We start from the raw sequence: 21,371 nt of genomic DNA, 5'->3' as shown, positions 1-21,371 counted from the left end.
AAACTAAAAATTTGGTGACAGTTATAAAAACGCTTGAAGTAAATTTTGGATTGTTCAGGTTGTGAATTATAAAATACGATACAAGTGCAGCTAAGTGTACAGCCATAATTAACACTCTATTAGAGCAGGATTTTTTTTTCTTTCTTCTTAATGGAGCAAATAAAACACTAGCCACTTCTTGAATTTACCTGGAATAAAGCATCAGTATTAAAATATCAAAGATAAAAAAAAATCTGGAGAACATGGTTTTTAAAGTAAAGCAGGAATTGTGCCATCATACATGACTTGGTGAATCCATTGGTCTTTTGGGGTAAATTGATCTTTTGTTAAGAGATAGAGGACAGATGTTGAACTGTTTTGGATACTAGACAGTCGATAGGAAATTGGTCCATATATATTGGAATTTAGGAAGAAGGGAGGAGGACAAACTAAATTTTAAATTATTCTTGAAGGACCTTCACTTAAACTGAAGTTATTGTAACCTTTCAAACGGTGGACGACGTCAGCAAAATTCTCTTTAAGTTTTCCAGATTTGTGTATCACTTCATGAAAGTGTATAAGCAATCACAGTAATTAAATAAGGTGATTCATTTCTTTTATTTTCATGAACAAGGTGATTGATTTTAACCTTTGTTTAAGGGGGAGGGAAGGTAAAGACCTGAAATCATTAAACTGGTCTATTTCAGACTTTACATTTGCTTAGTGATAGCTGCTGGTTTTCTACTACTATTGATTGAATATCTTGTTTATTTGAATTGAATAACTTGACACTGCTGGGAAATTCTATTGTGGTCTTTTTAGTGTGGCATTTTCTCTTATTGATCTATTTTTTTAGAATATAACTAAGATGCTAAAGCCATCTTCGTAGTTCTCAAACATTATTCTTGTTGACTTGGAAAGGTGCAAAGGAGGCATTGCAGGGGGAATAAAAGTCCTCTTCTGTAAGACCACTCAATCCTTTTAAAGTCAGAGAGATTAAACAATTTGGAATTAAAAAAAATCACTTTGAGAGATAAAGGTATATAAACTCACTTCACTATTAATGATAGAAATTAATCTGCAAAGAATTAAAAGCAGCTTTGTTCCTAGCAGAAGCACATGCAGTTAATAAGGACATTACTTCTCATTTGGGGTTAGGGTGGCCTCTCATTTATTAATATCTGTTTAAACTACAAATAGAAAGAACTCTTCTAACAGCCGCCTTCTTGTCACAAGACCTGGTCTCTGAAGACAACTATCACTAGTGAGAAACCAGAAAGACTAAATAGATGTATTTGGTCTCACAGGCAGTCCATTAATTTGCTCAAATTAAATATTATCTTTAAATATTGAAAGGTTAAATGTACACTGATAATGGATTTAGACAGCCATTAAGCTGTAATTGCTTTCTAATGCAGTTACTAAAAGACATTTGATATAACATATTGAGAAAGAAAGATTAGGACTTTTCTCCCTCCCAGTTTTAACTGAGAGCTTTATAGCTTTAATTCTAGCAGTGGTTGGAATTGGATAACAACACTTTTTATGAGAGAACACACAATATGCATAAAGCATCCAGCAGGCAGGTTGTAGAGGGAATGTATTATGGTCATAGTTTATTTATGTTTATACTTTGTGCAAATTGGCAGCACCACTAGTATCCAGGCAGCTTTCTCAGCTTTGAATATTTTTAAATAAAAATCAAAGCCTGACACTTCCAGAAAGGTAACCAGTTTCCAGAAAGGTAACCAGTTTCTGATTTGTACCCTCCTAAACAGAATTCTTGCTTTTTTTGTGCCTTTGAACGTATGGTTACTCTAGTGATCAAATTAATTTGAAAACTCCTCAGGCTGTTGGAGAGGTGTAGCTAGTCCGACTGCTGACTTTCAATGGCCGGATAGGCGGCCCATCTTGCCAGGATTCCCACTGTTTGAATTTCTAGGACGAGATTTTTTTTTTTAATTTTTTTTCTTTTCTTCATCAATCTTTGCAGGATGTGTGTTTTGTGAGCTACATTGCTAGTTTTAATACATTGTTGGCAACCTAAGAACATAGACTGGGTCAACTTGCTTTAAAAGTTCAGTAAAAGGACAGTTCTCTCCCCATCCCCAGTAAATGTAAAGGATCCCTAGCTTTTTAGACATTATTTTCCTCCTGAATTACTTAATGATAATCAAAGTAAGAGTGTGAGTCAGGGAGAAAAATTACCTGCAGTTAAGATATCAAACCAAAGCATTTTCATTTGAGTCAAGAAAGAAAAAGGGACATCCTGCTGTTGATTCCTGTCACTCATCAGATACTTGTGTTACTAGGGAGCCTCTGCTTCTGCCTGTTTTTGGCTAATCTCAACTGTTTTAGATTAAGGTTGTAATTTAGTGGTTTTTGTTGTTTAATTAGCAAATTTGTTTTGGTTTCCCAAAACTTTGCTGAAGAATAAATAAGAAGATTTATGGGGAAGGTCCGTTTTGGGGCCTCGGAATCGTGTTCAAATTCTAGATTGTACCAGTCAGCCCCTGGATCTGTGCAAGTGCCTTCAAAGAAGAATGTGGGAATGACCATGCTTTTTACTGAATTTTATGATTTTTAGAGGGCTCTTCTTCACAAATAACCTCTTTAGGCCCTCAGAAGTCACTGGATTATTTCAATTTTACACATGAGAAATTATGTTCAAGAGACATTTTTATCAGTCACTTGCCTAATTTAAGGCAGACTATGCATGACCATAATGTAAAGTAGGATATAAAAATATGATAACAATTTAAAATGCTATGGAATCATGGAAGGAGAGGCTACTATTAACACTGACAGTAATGAGGAAAGAATTGATAAGAGAGGCTACTATTAAGGATGTACTTTTTATTAATAAAGTAAGTAATCTACCTCTTAATATTTTTCTTGCTGCTCCAAGTAGATACTCTGTTTCTTTCCCTCAATTTTACTCCACACTAAAGTTTAAAAAGTACAGAATTATATGTATACATTTTATTGAGGTCATTAAGCCCAGGATGTAATGGTATTACTCACAATTCCAGTGCCTGTTTACAGTCCTTTAAAGTAGAAATAGGGTTGTATCTTCTCAGGGCTGTGTTCATTTTGGTTTTCTTTTACTCATTGAAGCTCTCCTTGATTTTTAAAAAAATTCTCAGAACCTTTATGCTTAGATAATTTTTAAAGTGTCAGCTTATTATAATTTTTCTTTGTCAAATTTTGTGTAAGAATGTATATGATTATAATGTCCTTTTGGTGTTAGATTTTCCTTATTTTCTTCCTCTCCCTTTTATCCTTACATCTATCCTTATATTTTTTTCATATTTCATCTATCCTTAACATTTTTTTCTTTATTCCAAATATCGCTTCTCTGTCTTTGCAAAGTAAATGGAAACACTGGATTCCACTGGAGTGAGCTAAGTGCTGTCCAAGTTTGTAAATCCAAAGGTTCTGTAAGGCTTAATTTGAGACTCAGACATTTGAAACTCTTCAGTAAATCTTTGCTATGCTAAATATGCTTAGAACAGCCACTAGCTTGGCCACACTGAAAGCCTTGACTGCTATGATGTACCCCGCTACTTGCTCTTGGTATTTACCGATTTGACTGTTTAAACGATAGGCTGTAGAACTTTCATAAATTTTTCCACCCGAATCAAAGGCAGGAGGTAAATAAATAAACATAGTGAGCTCGGGGACTTGGCAGAACGTTACCATCCAAAGCTTGAAATTTATTTTTGCATGTTGGTCCAAAAAAATACCCATGAAGTTGAAGTTCAGGAAGGCTTATGGTATTTGCTATTTAGCCTGTGTCATTGTGTGTTCCAAGGCACCCCACCCATACATCCAGTTGGGAAGTTCAATTTCAAGGCTCTGCTCTTGAATGTTGAGAGATATGTTTGTCAAGGTCACAGTCGTCCACCTTCCTATGTTACTCTGACTTCTCCTCTGTTAAATATGCAGATCCTCTTCCTCTTCAGGGTGTATTGAAAGCAAACATTACCTGAATGGAGATAGGTAAGAGAACTTCTAAGAGGGGTCATTAGGTGATTGTCAGATGAGGGAGAGAACTGTTTAATGTTTATATGAATGGGTGTTCTTGTCATTTCAGTAGAGCAGAGTGAAGGCTTCTACTCAGTAACAGAATAGTGGAAATTCTTTGAGAGGGGTATGCATTCCTAAAATAGGATTTGATGCCTGTATGTTCACTGTTCAGTGTATAGTATGTTGTGCTGTTCACCAAAAGGCCTCCCTACTCTGCCAGTTTGAATCCATTAGCCGCTCTGGGGGTGGGGGGGTGTGCACTGTCTTCTCTCATAAAAATTCACAGCCTATTTCTAAAGGGCTGATGGCCTGCTGTTTGTTCCCTATGTGAAATGATCAAGAGGGATATTGCAGTAATCCACAATGAAAATTGTACACAGTTTTCCTTAGCCTAAGGCATAAGTTCTCTATTTGTAATCTAAAAAAGTTCTGTTCTTAAAAACTGAATATCATATACCCATTGACAATTTCCTAGTAGCTGAATAAACAATAATGATGAAAAAAACCTCTTTTACAGCTTTGGAAACCAGATAGAGAGGCCTTTGGGTTGGAATCTGCTTGATGGCCGTAGTTTGCTTTGGGTTGATCTTTCTAGAAGCAGTCTGCCACACCTTTCTCCCACGGGGTGAGGGTTGGATTTGAACTGCCGAGCAGCCTCGTGCCTGCCCACTGCACCACCAGGACTCCTTCAGTGCGGTTCATGCACGAGTACACACATGAACAGCGAAGAAGTGGAGAGAACCCCCTGGAAGTGGTGGGCTCCGAGTTAGGTGTGCTGTAATTGCTTCTCTGGCTGTGCCATTCATTTCTGATTTAAATATCTAATGACTCTCATCAAACAACATTTAAACTTTGTATGAGATCCTGTAAATGTTCCTTTAGATCACATTATGAGTAACAATGGATGAAATGAGCTGCAGTGGGGAGGCTGCAGTTCACTTTGAGGAGTTCTGCAGCTGTTTGTGATGACGGGTGGAACACGGCAGTTGAACCGCAGCCATCCACTCAGAGGCATTTTGCCCATGGAGTGATGGATAGCAACAGTGTTACTGTCTTCCTCCTTCAGATTCAGGTTCAGCAGGAGGTTTTAGGGTATGGTCATTTCTACTCTTGGGGGGCTTGAAGACTTGTTTTGATGGACCAGGAAACTAGTTCTTTAAGATGGTCATGTTGCATGAATGAAATGATTCAATAAATGCCACTTTAGCATTTGAAAAATTGGTCACAAGCGAGTAATTTATTTTACAGTGAATTAATCTTGGGACTGACAAAGAACTGTAGTAGCTAATTTTCCAAGATAGGTATAAAGTCTCTCCCATGTCATAAATGTCAGGATTAAACCCTAATTATTTATAATATATTACTGATCTTAATTTTATTCATAAGCTACTTTAACCGAAATTCAATTTAGCTCCAATTCACCATCATCTCTGCATTGGAGCTAGTGGAGAGCACTCGTAAGGAATGAAAAACCAGCACAAAATAGTCTCTGACTTCAAGAAGCTTGTAAACACAAAACTAAGTAAATGACGGTGCTCAGAGCTTGAATGGGACACACGGTGCGAGACAGCTAATTAGCAGAGTTGAACTTTGCATGTAGGGAAGCCCTTAGGGAAACTGGCAGTCCGGTGTAGAATCCCAGACCTGTGTGTCCTGAGAAAAGGCTGAGATTGGTGGTTGCCGTTTGACTTATTTCTGATGCCTTGAATCCCCCAAAGGCCCCTCAAGAAAAGGCGGCTCGTCTTTTCCCATGAGAGAATCAGCCTAATCAACTTGGTGGTGACTCCACTGTGGATCATTTCTGTCTAGACTGTAGCAGGAAGGACACACACATGACACCCTAGAGCCTAATTCTAGAGAGAAAACACACTTTTTTTTTGGGGGGGGGGAGTATTTACTAGAAAAAGTAGAAACCAAAGGTTCTTCATCCTCCCCTTTTCAATTTGATTTTTTTTAAACTCGTATTTCTTCTCAGACTTTTCAGTAGATTCGAAATAATTTTAAAATCTTAGAAAAGATTCTAAATAATAGTAGAAACTTAGATTCTAAATAATTTTAGAATGTTTATTTTAAATAATTTGAAGGAGGTAGCTTGCAGTATGAGGTGTAGCGTGAATAATGTTTAGAGGAGGCAGTGAAAGAAAATTCAGAAGTAAAAATATCAAAGAGAACAGATCTATGACAGGAAGTTTTTCATGAAACGGGGAACATGGACACTGTGACATGCGTGGTTCCGAGGATTAGGTTCTGGATCAGGATGTCTGGGAGTTGAAGCTTGGCTTTGTCCGCCAGTAGCTGCTGTGTGACGTTGAGAAAGTTTCTCTCCCTTTCTGAGTTTTCATTTGTTCATCTGTAAGATGGTAAGAGCAGTAGTGTCCACTTCATGGATCTGGGAGGAATAAATCTATTAGTTTCATGCTGTCCACTGACTGCATTCTACATCTAGAAAACACTGAAGATGTCGGCCGGGGCGGACTACTCCAGCCACACTGTGAACTGGGAGAATGAGGTTTCTGGGAAAGGTGGTTTTTGTATTAGCATTTGCATCACACTTGAAGTGAAGAAAGAATAGCCATTTGGTTCAGTACCGTGCAGCACTAAGCATTAGGGTTTTTTGGTTAAACACAAGGATTGGGATGTAGCTATTTCCAAAGGCTGGGCATTGTGGTGCCCCATTCCCATCCATTTTTATCAGAATCAATGAAAAGGGATACATAAAGATTTAAGAGAAGGGGGACATGCTTTTCTCCACAGCTGGTCATGCGCCCAGTGTAGTTGGCAGTAAAATGGATTGTTTGGAATGTGTCCCTAAAATCCTGTAATTTAATTTTCATTATTTATATAACACAGTCAGTATACGTGGAGCTTTCCTGCACACACACAAGACCAAAATTTTGGCCTGTATAATTTTGTCAAATGAAGATGCTGTAGCGAAAATATTTGCTCCTGCTAAATTAACTGTAGTCACATGGTCTTAAGCAATAAGGAGAAACCTAACATTGGAAGTGAAATAATAGGTTAGGAATTAGTAGAACTCCTTGGATAGGCATTGCACTGTCAACCCAAAGGCAGGTGGTTTGAGTCCACCAGCTGCTCCTGGGAAGAATGATGGGCAGTCTCCTCTGTGGAGACAAAAACCCACTGGAGGGTCAGCTGTGAGTCATTTCTGACTCGGGGTCAATGAGGAAGAGAATGTGCTTGGATAAGAAGCTCTGGGGGCATCACCAGATTATTACTATATGAGGGAGTTCTGATGGCCCAGTAGTAAGGAATTGCTCCAGCAACCCAAAGGCATATGGTTCGATTCCACTAGCTTCTCTACTAGAGAAGTTCAGTCTCCTCCCATGAAATTTATAGCCTCTGAAAATCTGCTGGAGGGGCAGCTGGGAGTCAGTGCCAGTTCACCAACTCATAACTTTAACAAATGAGAGAAAAAGGTTTAGATCACTTATGAAAACAGCTTTTTGTTGTAGCATTTAGCTTCGTTTTGCATACTTTTGGAAACAAATGAGAAGACAGTGATTCATCTGATGACATCTTAGAGAAGATAGAGTGAAAATTCTAGAACCCGCTAGAACTCTCATTTGGAGAATTTATAAATCTTAGCAGACGTGTCACGTTAACTGTTGAGAGTAGTAGTGATTCCTCAGTGAACAGTCTTTACCTCTGGGGTCCAGGGAACATGTCGGCCTTTATTGTACCAGTTTAGTTAGGAACTTTCCTTTTGTGCTACATTCACCTCCTGTTTTCTCTGGTTCTATTTCTTGGATTAGAAAATGTCATTGGGCTGGGGAGAGCTCGTTTCTTAGCTGCATTCTGTAGAGGAGTTTCTCATAGAGCTTAGTGGATTTTGATTGAGTGGAGAAAAAAGAGAAACAGGTACATTTACATATTTTTAAAATTTTTTTCTTGGTTTTCATGCAGTAATTAGTTTACATTATATATCATATACATCGTGTTTTATGTAATCTTTAATTTACACATTATGTATATCTTTTGAGAGGAACATCACTTAATAAAATTATTAAGAGAAATCAGAAACACAAGACAGAATACGTTTTTGGGGTCACAATTTATGCAACATAGGCTGGTATGCCACTAGAAAACAAAAGAGTACATTGTTCCGACTCTGTTTTGGGTAAGATCCCAGGGAAGCAACAGAATTGAATTATTTTACAAGTCATTTAAGTTTCTGACCACAGCTGGAATATTACCACATAAATAATAATTCCCACCTAGATGGAGTGGGATTCCTCCCCGGGATTCCCTTCCAGAATTGCAAGGATCAAGAACAATAAATCCACATGCTAATCATTAAAATAAACTCAGACAATATGTCCAGCAAATCATTTCACACATTTTCTATTTCAAGAAATTGGGACTCAAGGCAAATGTGAGACAGAAGTCTCTTTGTAGTTGTCAGGACCTGGGGTTGAGAAGTTACCTAGGAGATGCGGAATGTTTGTTGAGGAGCTTTTGTGGTACAGTGGTTAAGCGCTCAGCTGCCAACCAAAAAATTGTTGGTTTGAGCCCACCATTTGCTCTGCAGGAGAAAGACCCACCTGTGTGTGTGAAGCTGAACCCCGTGGGGCTGGCTGTTCTCTGTCTTACAGAGTTGTTGTGAGGTACAATCGATTTCAACAGGTTAAGTTTGCATCATTTTGAGTTTCTGTTTAGGGTGATGAAAAATCATTTGAACATGGGTAGTGGTGATGTTTGGACAATGTGGTAAATGTGGCTAATGCCTTTGAATTGTTTACTTGAAATGGCACATGTTTTGTTCTGTATATTTACCACAATTTAATAAAAGACAATAGATTGGGATTACGACCTTAACCCTAAATGGTATACGTTCATGGTTTTGCACATTACTTGGATTATAGAGTTCTGAACACACAGAAGAGAGCACTGTTCTTGAATTGGGGAGGCATTGCTGGGGGGCGCACAGAACTCCCATTAACTCTGTGTGTTTGTGACACAGAGGACAGGGACGACTACAGTTGAGGTGAGTTTAAGTCAGGCTTAACCTGATAAGACAGTGTGTATTTTATGTCTTCCTTCTTGTTTTCATTCATCACCAAGTGAGTGGACACATGGCAGTCTGCTTTCTGGGGACGTCACGGAAGAGGCTGTGAGGTCACACCGCCAGGGTTTTGCAGCTTTGGTTTGTAGACTCTACAGCAAAGTTTCTGGGTAGGAGTCCTGATAGCTCTTGCCAATAATGCACCAAAAAGGCAGCCAAGGAAATACTACCCACCACAGATGTCCTGAAAATTTAGGTTTAGACAAGGCTTTGTTGGGGGAACTTGCACCTGGCTTTTTTTTTTTTTAATACTCTTCGTAGGCACTTTCATAATCCTTAAATTCTTCGCACAATTGGCATAAATACCACTTGTAATCGTAGCTTGCTAACTATAGAGCTGTATGCGTACAGGATATCAGACTTACTAGATGTTGCCATAACTTTTGTCAAACCAAGTGGCCAGTTCAGTCTTAACCCCTCAGGGTATGTTATTGTAAATATAAGCACAGTGCTTGGTTTGACAGAAATTGGACTAGCAAGATAATTTATAATATGATTTTAAAAGCCGTGGCCTTTTAGGGATTCTGTCATGGAATATTCTTTTTTGCCATCTTATTTGAAAAAGACACATTGGATTCAGGAAAAGTGCCGTTAAATTGAGGGACATTTAGAAGTGGGAGTACAGCCTGCCTTGCTTCAGCAGGTAAGGTGTTTGAAGTTTAACACCTGTTACAAAGGTCGCTTCTGAAGTGGATTGTAGTGAAGCCGTGTCTGCTATAAAGAACCAGCAACTCAACAGCTGTTGGGAATCTCTTTGGAATCAGTGTGGAACTTTGGAGAATGTATCTCCTCAGAAGCTGGAAGGAAACCGTCCCTCAGCCCACACAAGACAGGATTTGTGGTTTTCTCTCCCCCTTTCGTTCTTTTTCACCATTTTTCCTCCCCTGTGCTTCACTTAATCTGATTGATGGAAACACTTGCTGGGAGCGTTCTCTGACATTCTTTCCAAACACTGAAATGTTATGGTGGTGCTGGGTCTATTTTTAAAAATAAGGCTGTTAATGTAAAGCCTGTGTTGATATATCGGGATGAATTATAATGGTGATATTATTACAGCCTTCAAAGCTGAAAATTTATTATTTTTCTCACCTACTTTTGGTTGCTGATACTTGATCATAGGAACATGCTGTGCATCTGGTTAATTTTGGGGACTTATTTGTAGAGCCTCTAAAGTTTAACTTTGTTCTTAACTTTTCTTTTCCCTCAGCTCCTTCCTATAGGAAAAGAAATCACATTTATATTTATATTATTTATATATATTTAAATATTATACTTACATATAAATAAATAAAATGTACCACAGCCTATTTGGTTTTCTTGTCACTCATTATTGTTAGTCCTTACTAACAATACTTTCTTGTTGTGTTTTTAGTTGGTTATCATTCGTTTTATAAATATGCCTATTTTTTGGAACTGTATATCATTATTCACTTTTACTTTTTAAACATTAAAATCATGGTTATTCTTTTTTTAAAACCCACGTTTTAAAATATCCTGTGTATTTATTTGTGTCTGGGAGGTCACTTTGGACTTAAAAGTCCAACACAAAGAGATAATAAATAATCAGAAGCCCTAAATAATGTGTAAGTTTATGAAGGGGAGAAACCCATGGGTGAATTTGTGTGTGTGTGTACCATCGAGTCAGATCTGTTTGGAACAGGAAGAGATTGCCCCTCCTTCTCCAGCGGAGCGTCTGGTGGATTTGAAACACAAGCCTTTGGGATTGCAGCACAATTTCTTGCCACTAGGCCACCAGAGCTCCCTGAAATTATTTTTTAAAGTCTTGTCTTGCTTGCTGTAGTCTAGGTTCCTTGGGGACAGTCTCCACCTTTTTTCACTGATCCTGTAGCCCAAATTCCCATCCTACTGTCTAAATAGAAAAAGTATTTAAGTATTATTCACTGAATTAGATGAAAGAAGAGTGAAATGAGATAAACTGGCTTTGGATTTTAACAGCAAAGTTTGATTTGAAAAATATTGATTTTTGTTTTTGAAAATATACACAGGCAAAATATACACCATAGTTTGTACAAGCACAATTTGCTGAGTCATTCTTCCTCCAGGAAAATGAACTCACTACCCACGAGATTTCTACCTAATCTTTTGAGTTGCTGTTGCCAGTTTGATTCCATGTAAATAGAAGCAGGCTTTTTCTTTTTCTTTTTTTTTTTTTTTACTAGCTGTTCCTTGGTTTTAAGACGGGATGCAGTGGCAAGAAGCTGCGCTTCAATCCCAGAGGTATGTGATTTGAATCCACCAGATTCTCTGCTGGAGAAGGAGGGGCAGTCTCCTCCTGTACCAGTCAGATCCGATTTGATGGTACACACAAAAAATAAAAATAAAAGAAGTAGAAGACAGGATGTTTTTGGTTTAAGGTTTAGGTATTAACTCAGGAAAGTAGTTTCAGCTCCATGGCTCCAGAATGTCTGGATTCCTTGAGCATTTGAAATTCTTTACTACATTTTCCCATTTTTGATCAGGATTATCCTAAAGAATCTTTGACCAATATTTATTTTAGTGGCACCATTGCTTGACAAGAAAGGAAACTAATGTAAAGGACTTGAAACAAATTGTGTATATGTAGTAATGTTGTGGAGAGTTATCTGTATACATGTATATGTATATATATGTGTGTGTGTGTGTATAATAGAGATAGTAATGAATACTTAGAATGCATTACTATGTGAAAAGCATACTGTGTATCAGAACTCATTTATTCTTTACACCTGTACAGCTATTTTGGTAGTTAGAAGCTATTGTTATCGCTATATGATGAGGAAACTAAGACACACATAGACAAAGTCGCTGGTCCAAGTGTTGGGTTTTTCATCGGCTGAGGCCAAGTATAAATAAACAGTTTGGTTCCGGAACTCCTAGATTGGAATCACAATTCTTTTTTTCCCTTCTCTAACAATGCATCCACAAGTGAGGTATACCTATAACAACCAAGTATATAACCGTTCAAATGTTATCTGGAAAACTTTCCTATCACCTTCTGTGTGTGTGAATCTTGTTGTCATCTTTTTTAAATAAAATAAAAATTATTATGGTAGTAAAATATACATAACAAAACATGTGCTGTGTCTTCTAGTTTTCTCATGCTGCCATAACAGAAATAACAAGTGAGTGACTTTAAGGAACAAATTTATTTTCTTACTGTTTATGAAGCCACAAGTGTTGGCTTTAGGGTACTGGCTTCCTGGAAGGCCTTCTCTCTCCATGGCTCTGGAGGGAGGTCCTTGACTTTGTGAAGTTCTACTCTTGGGCAGTCTTATGGCGTGGTATATCTCCTCTCCCCTGTCCACTTCTCTTGTTTGCTCCTTTGATCTCTTTTAGATCTCAAAAGGGATTGACTTGGATAACATCCTACACTAATCCCCTCTCATTAACAGAGCAGAGACAGCCTTTCTCAGATGGGATTATACTCACAGACACAGAGGTCAGGATGTACAGCGTATATTTTTAGAGAACATAGTTCAGTTCACAACACACTTTAAACCTTTGTTATGGATTGAACACCTTGAGTGTATAGTGCGGTGATAATAATTACATTCACTGTGTTTTGCAGCCATCACCACTCTGGCCTTGTCATTGTTATTTGGATATTCTAGTCGTTTAAGTTGACTAATAGATGTGTCTCTTGGTTGCTCTTAAATAAAAGTTCAGATCTTTTGTTCATAGGGTTGCTGTGAATCACCAACGACTGGATGGCACTTAACAGCAACAACAAGAACAACATAGGCTCCTCAGGGATAAACTACTGCCTGACAGAGCAGAGAGGAAGTTTATTTGGCAGTCTCAGAATTTGGTCCTCTTTTGGAGGTGTTAGTAGTGTTGTTTGCCCAGGAACTGATTTTGACTTCTGGAGATCCTCTAGCACAGAGTGGCCTTGGGGTAAGAAGTGATGCTGCAATCCTGAAGGCATGCAGTTTGAATATACCAGCTGTTCTGTGATAGAAGGATGGAAAATCTCCTGTGTGATTGACAGCCTCAGAAAACACACTGGGGGCTCAGCTCCGGGTCAGTCCAGACTCTGTGGTACACAAAGCAACTGCAATGTAGAACAATAGGACAGAGTAGTAAAACCGTCTCATAGGGTCTCCTATTTTCTTACTTGGAGAAGCTGATGAGTTCAGACTGACAACTTTTCTACTTATATAGCCCAGTGTTACTCCGTTAGACAACCAAGGCTTTTTCATTGGTGGTACCATGCATAAAAATGTTTCTGACCTTTAACCTATTAGTATCCAACCCTCAGAAACTAAACTTACAGTCATGATAGAGATGTAACTAATGAAGATTAACAAGGTAAACAATGAGTAACAAAGTTCCCCAAGGTGCGACTGTATACAGAGTTTGGGGACTGTGAGCCTCACTTCAACCCCCCTTCATATTCAGAAGACAATTAATAAAATCATTAACATCAGGAGAGACCCATTCCAGAGTTATGGAACCTCTCTGTGTCTCATTCTGCTTTCCTGTAAAATGGGATGTGCGTGTCCTGGTTTGTCACTCTCACTCACTGCTCTTTGGTTGGTTTGGAGTGGCAGTGACGACCTCAGGTTGGTTTTTGAGGCTGTACATCTTTGTGGGAGGAGACTGTCTCCCTTTCTCTTAAAGAGCTGTTGTTGGATTCTTAAAACTACAGGAGGTGCTGTTGAATTCTAACTGCAGGAGACACTCAGGCTTCCGGTGGTAGTGGTTATGTCCTGAAGGGTCAGAACTAACCCACAGCTGACCCTCCAGTGGGCTTTCAGGGGCAGTACATTGCATGGGAGGAGATTGCCCATCACTCTCCCGCAGAGAAGCTGGTAGATTCGAACTGCCTTTGGGTTGGTGGCATGGCTCCTTTCCACTAGGTCACCAGAGCTCCCTAGATTTTGGATTAGCATTGCAAATTGTTATGGATTTGGCCGCCAGAGCTCCCTCTCCTAGTGTGCGGGGGGGGGGGGGATCAGATGGAGGAATGAACACACACGCAGTACTTACAATAATACTCATAATAATTTTCATACTTAGGAAGCTCTTAATCAATATTAGACACTGCAGTTAGCTTTTTACAGTTGAGGGAATTGAATCCCAAAGTAATGAAATGACTCACTCAAGGCTGCCCAGGTGGCTAACGACAGAGCCAGTCCTGGCATCTCCATAGAGTCTTAGCACACTCAACACATTTGTGAAGGTGGCTTCCACTTGACAAGTAATAATGTAGCGTCTTCACTTTGAATACTGGAGACATATGAACTTTTTTGCAGTCTCTTCTTTTTCTTCCCTTCTTCTGGAGAATATACAGTGGGCTGTCCCTCTTCTTTTTTTCCCTCATTTCTTCTTAAAGTGATTAGATTCTAGCATCATAGAAAGAAAATTTACCAGACTCCCGCCTCCCCCCACCCAATCCAAATTTCAAATGTATTAATTTTGCTGAGTGCCATGGCAACATACGTATCCGTTTTTTAGTTCATGAAAGGTATTTTGGGAATTGCTGGCTGGTGCTTGCTGGAATCTTCATTTTTCAGCTGCAGAGATCCATGTTGTAGCCTCTTCATTTTGCGTTTTGTGCTTCTATTCAAGGAGAGAATAAAAGCAGTTAGTTTCTAGGTTGTAATATTCTTCCATGAACGGTGGCTTTCTAAAACAGTCACACCTTGACTGAAATGAAAACCGTGCCGTATCATAAAAGATATTCTAATTACTGCATCTAGTTAAAAGGAGAATAAATCACTGAGATTATTTTAAGTGACTTAAATAAAATAAAGAAGAATAATGGACGTAGAACAGCTTGACAAGTTTGATGAATGCCGACTCTCACTGATTTTTGCTGCTTTCCAGTGGAAAAGAAGTGTTTCACTTTCCTGGGATTTTTATCAAAGAACATTTTTGTTGGAGAACATAAAGGGGAACTGTATCTTTTTTGAGCATTTGGTGTGCACCAGGCATTAGATAAGGGCATCCATTATCTCACATAATCTCATTTAATCCACCCATCTACTCCCATTTTGTAGATGCTATTATCCCCATTTTATAGTTGAGAAAAATGAGGCCCAGAGAGTTAAAATATCTTGCTTCAAGCAACATAACCATTGAGGAGTATCTGGGACAAGACCCAACTTGTGTGCCGCCAGAATTCCCACCCTTTCTCCTGTGCCATTGTGTTCTGTACCTTCTGTTGTGTATAGAATGGCTATGAGAAGAGCAACAATCTTGTTGTCCTAGAACTAATTATTTTATGCTTTTAATTTAGCCTAAAGGAACCCTGGTGGAGCAGTGGGTAAGCACTCAAGTAATAACCACAAAAGGTTGGCGATTCGAACCCACCCAACAGCCCTTCCAGACAAGGACCTGTCCTCCCACTTCGGTAAAGAGTCCCTCAAACCCTTATCGTCCTTGAGTCAGAATCTACTCAGAGCTGATGCTTCAGCGGGGTATTAGATGCTGTAAGTGATAGAAAATGAGGTTGCCCATCTTGCGTGCAGAGCCAGTATTGGATTTGAACTACCAAAGAGGCGGGCACTGTCTTTGAGTTAGTAGCAAAACGCTATAGACTACTCACTAGAACATTCTCCCATAAAGGTGGTTATTATTATGTACTTGGAACTGACCCTCCACTGGGTTTTCGGAGTCAATAAATTATGCGGGAGGAGATTGCCTATTTTTCTCCCACAGAGCAGCTGTTAGGTTCGAACCCTTTGCCTTTGTAGAAAACCCTGTGAAGCAATTCTACTGTTGTTTGTGGCTGCTGGAAATAAAAATTGATGAGACAGGACACCTAACTGTTTAGAGTGTGTGTTGAGCCTCAGGAAAAGGGGAACTACTTACTTCAAATGGGGGACTATTTGTAAACCTCTACTTGAGAAAGTCAGAACCTTTGGGAAGTGGAAACCCGCCAGAGAACACAAGTTCAAGATTTCCATCCAGCGGAGTAGTTGTGTACCTGCTACAGGCGGAAGCTTAGGAGAAGCCGCGTCAGGGTGCCTGCCGGTCCAGTTCCGGCTCTCACAGGTTGCAGTGTATTCTTGTTTGTTTCGCTGTATTTTTAAGCAGCACTGACTAGCAAATGGTGTGCTCAGAGAGGACCAGTATTATTTAAGGATTTTAAGTTCTAGTAAATGAAGCCTTTAATTGCAAATTGTGAATGAAAATTTATGTCCACTGGCTTTCTGGACATTGTAATTTTTTGTTTTGTTTTACAGAACAAGCCTCTAAAATGTAATTGAAATGGTGATTGAGTTGGTAAAAAAAAATAAAATAATGTTGTCCAATGATTGACCTTCATAGATGTATGTATCAGTCTTGACGGCAGAGTTGCTGTGTGTGTGTGTGTGTGTGTGTGTGTGTGTGTGTGTGTGAGAGAGAGAGCGTGTGTCATTTCTCTCTCCTGTTGGCATCAGGCTGGTCCTGCCCCATGGTGAGTTGTAGAACAGAGGCACGTCTGCTCCACAGGCTTTCCAAGCAGACCCTCCCCCCTCTTCCTTCCAGGAGGGGCTGGTGCATTTCACCCACTGGTGGGTTGGCAGCTGGATGTGTGACTTCTATGTCAGTAGGGCTTCTGCTCTTCTTCTTGGAGAGTAAACATTTAAATGATTAGAAAAATCAAATCAAAAGCAAGTATTCTTTGGTTTTTAGATAAAGTCTCTAGAAAAATGTGATTCCTGATAAAGTACTTGGTCATGTTGTTATCTATCATGAGTTCTCTCTTCTTGGTTGACTGCTACATTTATTTGTGTATCTTTTACAGAGTATATTATGGTGCATATTGGGTAATAGCCTGCAGATGTGTGTTTTTGGTTGTTTTTCTTTTTTTTGTTTGTTTTTTTAAACAGACATGCAGGAGACAATAATTCCAAAGAAAGAGACTCTATTAATACAACTCTTGACACTGTGACGTAGGTACTGTGTTTTCACTTTCTAAGGTTCTCCTTTGGTGTCTGATGCCATTCATTCTCAGCATCCATTTGATGGCATTTGTTGAAACTGTTTTCGCAGAAACAAAGGAACTTTGCGCCCAGGTTCACACACTTTGTGTTTCTCCATGAACTCTCTTTTAAGTGAAGGATAATATAAAATCATATATTCCAAAATGGCAATGCTCATTTGCACACATTCACATGGATAGATATGCACAGTTACTGCATTTACAAACTCCTCCTTCAAACATAGAACAGAATTCACAGAATTTCCTACATTCAAAAGATTATTTCCAGATCATTCTTGTCAGTGCTATGGTGTGAAGGTGGTTACTGTTGGACACACTTGAGGAATTTTGACCCTCAGCGGCCCCCGTGACACAGTGGAAGCACCCAGCAGGTTGTCTAGTCTTAGACGTTTCTAGGGAGCAGCTCACCAGGATTGTTCTCTCAAGGAGCCTCTGGATGAGTCCAGCTGCCAGCTTTTCCATTAACTCGATCAGAGTGCCACCACAGGTTCTTGGTTCGTTGGTGTTGAGTATAAATAAATGTAAGTCCTTGGTGTTTGCAGTCTGGTCCTGGTACAGTGTGACTTCCTGTCACACAGGATGACATGTTGCTTGGTCCCTGCCCCCATCTTTACAGTCTTGACAGGCTGTTGAGTATTTTGAGATGCTTCCCACCAAGGGGGCTTCTGGTCCAACATTGTATCAGACAGTAAGTATGCTGAGTTTCATAGAGTTCTCATGGTGTAATGTTCGGAAGTAGTTCACCAGGCTTTCTCCCTACTGAAACATTTCCACTGTGGGTTACTCGGATGGTATTCAAAAGACCAGTAGCATAGTTTCCAGCATCGAGCCATGTGCAAAACATCGCCCCCCCCCCCGCCAATATGACAGAGAGACTGAGCAGTGTGGAAGAGCGTTGATATCTCGTGGTTTTTCTAACTATGCTAAATAATCCCATATTCTCTCTTCTTTGACATGTTGCATCAGTTGAGGAGATAAGTACAGAAAGGATGAACATGTTATGATCCATCTTGATTCAGTCAGCAGATGACTATTTCACAATTGCATTATTTTCTAAGTGAAGATATTAATAGTTTTATAGCAGAGGTGCTGTTGGTCAAGAATGTCCTTTTTCATCTTTTATGACTAAATTGTTACTGTAAACTATGTAATTGCTTCTGCAAAAAGAATCTGAATTGGTTTGGTTGCTGATTTAAAACTAAGAAATTTTTAGAATCTGTATGCCTAAGAATTTAAAGGACAAATGTGATAATATGGCCAAACTTGTAGGTGGTACCATTAATGTTATTTGTAATTAAATAATAAAGGACAGTTCAGTGTTGTTGAGACTTCAATGCACATACAAAATTAAGAAATCCTTGCTGAGTAAAGAGGACTTTACAGGTCTCTGTGTTTTTAAGATATTTTGTTTCTGGCACATCAAAACGATTGTGCCCTTCTAATTTATAATAATTTGATCAAATTAGCTGAAATAAGATAACATATGAATGGTTGGGGGGGAAAGAAGCCTTCTAAAATTGTGATTACTACATTAAAAATTCAATTTGCAATGTAAAATGCCATATAAAGGTTAAACGATGTTAAGGATAATAATGTGTATAATGAAATAGAGAAAAGAGCATTTAACAAGAATTTATCTCTTTCTTTATGGCTGTGGAAAGCACGGGGAGATCTTTTCATTGCCATTATTACTCACTTGGTAGCATTTTCTGATTTGGGGTCTTCAAATAGCATATTGTGGAATTTACTATATAAAAGTGATAATGTTTTTCACATTCACACACAATTTCCTCAGCAGTGGTGTCTTACTCTTAAAATGTATGTGTTGTCTTGCTGTATTTTCTTTCTCTGCCAAATTGATATTTTGAACAAAATGAATATGAGGTGTACTTAAATCTTCCCAAAGGGCAGTCAGTGTTTGAGTCTTTGAAAAGATTGAAATCCTGTGAACATGGAAGAAATCTTGACGCTCAAAACTACTGAAAGATTGATAAAATAGATGTGAAAGAGAAAATATACCATTTCCTTTGCTTTTTCAAATGTGAGATTTTTTTAAAAGTTTGTTTTAATATGTGTGGAATAATCATTGACTGGCTCATAACTGACCCTCCTCTGGGTTTCAGACACTAAATCACACATGAGGAGATCAACTCTTTCTCCTTTGGAGTCATTAATAGATTTGAGCCCCCTCAGAGGCAGGTACAAATAGTATTTTTATATGCAGAGTTTTTTCTAACTTGTTTCCAGAATAAAGAGATGGTGCTATGTGCTGTCAAGTCGGAACTGAGTCATAGCTGACCCTCCAGTGAATTTTCAGAAGTTGTAAATCTCACATCTTTCTCCCATGGAACAGGTTGTGGGTTCAAACCGTGTACCTTTCAGTTGCCAGCACAACACCCCCTTAACCATGTGGCCACTAGAACTCCGTTAAAAGAAAAACAAGTACTGATAAGGGTTTTTTTTTAAATTTTATTATTTTTGTGTGAGTGTACCATCAAATCAGATCTGACTGGTACGGGAGGAGATTGTCCCTCCTTCCCCGGCAAAGCATCTGGTTAAGGGGTTGTTTTTGTTAACATGGTTAACTTTTAAAAAAAGGTTGATGTTGAATATCAGGCGAGACCACACCAATTCAACAATTTCTACATAAATACCTCTTTCACATTGATCACGCTTTTTTGAAGTTGTACAGCCATTTTTACCCACCTTTTCTGAACACTTCTCTCCTTAGGGTGAGATTGCTGTACGTTAAGCTTCCTATCCACTGGTTAGAATTGTTGTTAACTTTGTTCCATACAGATACTTCTTCAAAGGAGCACAATGTTCAAGGTAAACTTTCATTTTTAAATGTTAACTTATTGTTTAGTTTAAAGAAGACTTTAAGGGTTATTTTCAGTACTAAAGTTAAGACTAATCTCAAGGAGTCATCTAGACTCTATGACTTTACAAAGTTTGGATTTCTAGAAAATTTGGAATTATGTTCTGTGTGTCCGCCCCCCCCCCCCCTTTTGATCTAGATATGTCTTTCTATCCTGTGATCAAAATTCTTCAGAAATGGTAGCTGGACATCATTTTGTTATTTCTTCTCATGGCACAAGGGGCAATTGTTCATGGAAGCAAGGAGGTATACATCGTGCTTTTTCTTTCTATTCTTGCTTTTTCTATTACTCCAGGCAAATAGAAGTATGATTAACTCTTGATTAGTCAGTTTGGATTGTGGTACTGTGTTATCGTTATATGCTGTCAAGTCATCTGTGATCCATAGGGACCCTAAGCAATAAAGAAACTTTATTTCATAGTATTAAAGACCTGCAGATTAGCTAAGATGCTTTGAAGCTGCCAAACTAGACATCATTAAACACATATGCTAAAGTCAGTTGTATTGAGTAGTCATTGAGCATACATTTATTTTTGCATTAAAGATTGTTGTTGTTGTTACGTGCCGTCGAGTCGTTTGCGACTCATAGCAACCTTATGTACAACAGCCCTAAACTCTGCTCTGTCCTGTGCCAATCGCACTGTCTCCAACACTCCCATCCTTATTATCCCAGTCACTAAATCAGTCCACCTCATAGAGGGCTTATTGTTTACATTCTTTTTTAGTTTTAACTTTGGGTGTGCTCCCCTCCCTCTCGTTATATAGATTATCTTATTTCTGTGTATATTTTCAAGGTTATTCTGTTTCTTCAGGGTTTTTAAGTGAAATGACTTCATATCTTTTAACAGTTCTGGACACTTCTCAACTGATGTTTGTATGTTGTCTTCCCATTCTATCTTTTCTTTTTGGAATCCTAGTAGGTGATTTGTCAAGCTTTTCACACTATGCTGTTTCCCTTCATGCCTATTTTGTATCTTCCTCCCCCACCCACAAGTTTTCTGTTTTTCTTACAAACTAGAATATAAGCCCTTAGGACCAAAGATCTGTTTTATTTAACTTGAAATCCCAAGTGTTTATAAAAGTAATTTGCTAAAAGTGATGTACAGTGCACAGTGGAAGTATTTGTTCAATGATGGATTGAATGGTTACTGCTGGTTACTTTTTAGGTTACAAAGTGTCTTCCATTATAGTTAATCTGTGTAATGCAGTGAGGATAGTTTTAATTTCTCAGTGTCTTGGTTGCGCTTCAGACTCGACTTCTCACTATGATCTTGATTGTCTTCTTATCCCTATTGATATTTTAAAGAGAGTTACAATTTTAGTCTCCTTCAGACTGTGCTCTTTGTCAGGGCTTTGGATGCAGCATCTTCTGCAGCTGGTCACTTTGTATGTGATTCCAGTTTTTGGTTGCACCGTCTGGTGGTTTGCTTTTGGTGGAAGTTGTGTGTGCCCTGGGTTAAGGAAGAATT

The 21,371-nt window shown here is 38.7% G+C and overlaps 1 protein-coding gene across 7 annotated transcripts in view; it reads left to right on the top strand.

Moving 5' to 3' along the window:
* Nucleotides 1-21,371, top strand: part of TCF4 (transcription factor 4) — a 419,315-nt gene that overhangs the window by 33,003 nt on the left and 364,941 nt on the right. The gene's annotated exons all lie outside the window — the stretch shown is intronic.

The sequence above is a fragment of the Elephantulus edwardii genome, unplaced genomic scaffold, assembly GCF_000299155.1.
Source record: "Elephantulus edwardii isolate Elephantulus edwardi_28Jun2011 unplaced genomic scaffold, EleEdw1.0 scaffold00103, whole genome shotgun sequence".
Lineage (NCBI taxonomy): Eukaryota > Metazoa > Chordata > Mammalia > Macroscelidea > Macroscelididae > Elephantulus > Elephantulus edwardii.
Note: the sequence above shows the minus strand (reverse complement) of the source record. Positions and strands in the feature narration are given on the sequence as shown.